Below are 3,839 nucleotides of genomic sequence, written 5' to 3'. Positions count from 1 at the left end.
CTGAATATCCTCTATAGTTGTTTCAAGCAAGGCATCAAACATGCCCGATAAAGATGACAAAGAAGACATTTTGAGAGAGCGTATTTGAGTTGTAAGTTGAATTTATGAGTTAAAATGGTTTAAAGTTGTAGTAATTATAGGAGTTTTTTTTTAAATGAAAAAAAATTAAATGGAAATAGTCGTTGCAAACTACCCCACCTTCACATTGTTTAACAATAGCTGACATATATTAACTTTGATGCCGAGCCGAGCTCGGCAAGCCGATGAGTCAACATGGTGTGCGCCGAGGCTGCTGAGCCCCTCACCGATCCCACACCCACCGGTCTAAAAAATAAATTACAAAAGTTATTCGTGTAATTTATAAAGATGGAATGGTACACGTGTAAGTTTCACATGTAGTCAGTTTTGGTCTCAGTTTCGAAAATAAATTCCAAACATTGCCTGTAATTTACAGAAAATGTCATTATATAGTTTTTTTTAATGGTTCGTATGTTTAAATATTCCGCATGTTGGCAGGTTTGACCCCCTACAGAAAATAAATTACAAAAAGTTATCCCTGTAATTTAAAAAAATGTCCATATGTAATGTTTTTTTTACAAAAATGGACCATATTTTTAAATCGTTGGTATATTAGCAAGTTTGGTGTCTTTGTAGAAAATAAAATAAAAAATTGTACATTTAATTTAAAAAAAATAGAAAAATGGTATGTGTCTAATAAATTTTTTACAGATACAGCCCAGAAAGTGGACATTGGAATTTAGTAGTCTGACAAAGACATTATCGGTGCATCCCGCGCGAAATGAAGAGGGAGCAATTCGTTAAAAAAATAGTAGGAATGATACATTCAACCATTTACCAATTTAAACATAAAGTAGCACCTCCGTTTGACTACACGACGTATAAACCATTTTTGTATAGTGAAATAGTAGGATATTATGTCGGGAATTGAGAAAAAATTAAACGTCACATATAATCAAATATAATATTTATATACTCTTTTTAGATTAACTCAATTCAATGGGGAGAATAGTAAATTGATTAAATCTATTTTCCAATGTAGAAAGAGATTAAGAGTAAGAGATGAATGCTCCTCTATACATATTACAAAAATGATTTTTTTTTTTAAAATCGGATATTCGGTATATACCCGAAACCACATATACACACCGTATGCTCAAACTTATATCAAATTGCGTTAACCGATACCCAAAACTACATACCCTAAACCCGAATAACCAAACCTAATCTACCCTAATTCAAAACGGATCGATCGGTTATTTTTGGTATCTGCTATTTTCTACAAGCCCAGATTCCATAATCAGTAGTTATTCATCGACGCTAATTAAACATATGTACAAAGCTATGTTTTATGGTAGTGAGTATATTGTATAGAAAGTTTTTCAATAAAATATATATTTTCTATTAATAGTTAGAAAACATTAATGGGTGTAATTAAATTTTATGTTTGTATTGGTCAATGGTCATTTAATATCAACAAAAAATGATTTTATTATTTTTTAAATTATGAAGTAAATCGTCCTATAAATTGGTAATCATAATCATAGAAAACAAATCATCAAACAGTCACTCGTTTTTTTCCTTCAATTCATCACGATGAACTTGTCTCGTGTCACCATTCTCTTTCTCGCTATTCTTTTTCAAGAAACCCTATTTTTAGCCATGGGAGACAGACAATTCATAGAGAACACATGCAAGGGCACACCTTCATACAACTTATGCCTTTCGATTTTATTGGCAAACCCCAAGAGCCAAGATGCAAATTTAACAGGCATAGCACACATCGTAGTTGATGCAGTAAAAAACGAAGGTGTGAAAACCCTACAACAAATCGATGCTCTCAAAAAGTCTCTGCCCGAGTTGACAGCGACACTGATGCAGTGTGGAGATGTGTATAACACTATAATGCATGTGAATGTTCCTTTAACCATTAATGCATTGAATCTTGGAAACCCTAAATTCGGTGAAGATGGAATGACTAATACCACTATCGAGTCGCAGACATGTGAGAGGAGTTTTAAGGAGCATGGTCAAACATCACCGTTGACGAATATGAATAAAGATATGGAAGATGTGGCTAATGTAGCTAGGGCCATTATTAGAATGCTTTTATAAGTTTTGTTATAATAAAAAAGAAATTTATATATTAACGAGTTTATTACAAACTTTTAATTTATCGTAGCTTTTTGAAAGTTGTTTTCATTTTATCAAAAACACAAATTTGATAACATCATTCACTTAATTTTTTGGATGATATTGCTAATTTAGCTAGGATCTTTATTAGAATGCTCTTGAATTGTTACCTGAATAACAAAGAAAATTTTCTTTTGATGGTTTTACATTTTATGATGCGAAGGTGTCATTAAATAACGTTTTCGTATAAGTTTGTTGTTTACGGTTTTTGGAAAATTGGATGTAAGATCTCAAAAATTTTATGTTACTTAAACTATTAATATCTAAAAACAAAACCATTAAATAACTCGAATTTTGTTATACAATAATAAAATTCTTAATAATTGTAAGTTTAAGAAAATTACATTGATCGTCCCTCGTTACTAAGTTTCCAAGGGTTGTCAAACTCTTCAAGTGTTCTAGGCTCCAATTTCTCACCTCATCTCTCCCACTATACTATCTTCTACCCAAGGTGAGCTTCACACCCCTTTTTTCATTGTTTTTCTGGGAGAATACAAGTCACATTCTTGTTTAAATTTTGATATATTTGCTTGTTATGCGTGTATGCTAAGTTATATGTGCTAAACTTATGAATACTCCAAATGAAATTGTTCATGAACTCGAAATCTTGAGCAAGTCTCAAGTGTATGAACCATATTTTACAAATTGTGTATGAAACCAAGAACTAATATGTTACAAAAATATAAATCACAAATTGTTATCACAAAAACCATAAGGATTGCTTCAAAATTATCTCAAACAAGTTGTTGGACAAAATAATTTGGAAGTGGTTAAAATGTGGAAATAATAATATTTTGAGGGCCATTTTCGGCCATAAATATTTATATAAGGATCATTTCGGAACATGGGACAAAATTGAACAGCTCAATTTCTAGAGGACAAAAATTGAAATTTTTGGATAAACAAGGGCCTTTTGAACATTTTCTTAAATATAAGTCTAAAATGAGCATTTTTAAAGAAATGGGCCAATTTCAATAATTCACATAGTTTTGAACTACTTATGACAACTTTTGGCAAATATCGGGCTATTTTATAATTTATAGAAAGAAGGGCCCTTTTTGCCAACATCGATATTACTGGTCATTTTTGACAAAGATGATTGAAAGTGGATTATTTTCAACAAACGAAAACAGTATATCTAGTTAACGAGTAGGTACACCTATTGTTATTTATTTAATACATAACGGGTTTCAAGGATTTGCACCAATATCTGTTAGTATTCTAGTCAGGCGCATCTTCGCTATATATATATATATATATATATATATATATATATATATATATATATATATATATATATATATATATATATATAGTCTTGTGGGAGTTATAATCGGAGGCTCCTGGAGGGAGAGCGAGAATTTGTGTATAGATCTATATGGGGTTGACACCCCGCACCTTCGCTGTTCGCTACAGCTGGACCGGCCAGTCTAGGGTGACAAATGTCTTAAACGAAACCGGCGCCTGAAGAACGTCTAGACAGACACTCTGTCATATTAGTATGGTTATAACGACTCACTCAGAATATAATAGTATTATTTAGAAATTTATACATGTCACACCTTTCGATTATAAACAACTATGGTTTGGATACTCTAAACGATGCTTTTACGACACAAGTCTTAGGG

At 31.7% G+C, this 3,839-nt stretch overlaps 1 pseudogene; it reads left to right on the top strand.

Moving 5' to 3' along the window:
• The first annotated feature begins 1,614 nt into the window (after positions 1–1,614).
• LOC145064193 (cell wall / vacuolar inhibitor of fructosidase 1 pseudogene) lies at positions 1,615–2,133 on the top strand (annotated as a pseudogene).
• Positions 2,134–3,839: the final 1,706 nt, after the last annotated feature.

This window comes from Lactuca serriola, chromosome 7 (genome assembly GCF_051521515.1).
Source record: "Lactuca serriola cultivar US96UC23 chromosome 7, Lser_US96UC23_V15, whole genome shotgun sequence".
NCBI classification, from domain to species: Eukaryota; Viridiplantae; Streptophyta; class Magnoliopsida; order Asterales; family Asteraceae; genus Lactuca; species Lactuca serriola.
The sequence above is the reverse complement of the archived record's forward strand: the minus strand, read 5'-3'. Positions and strand labels throughout refer to the sequence as shown.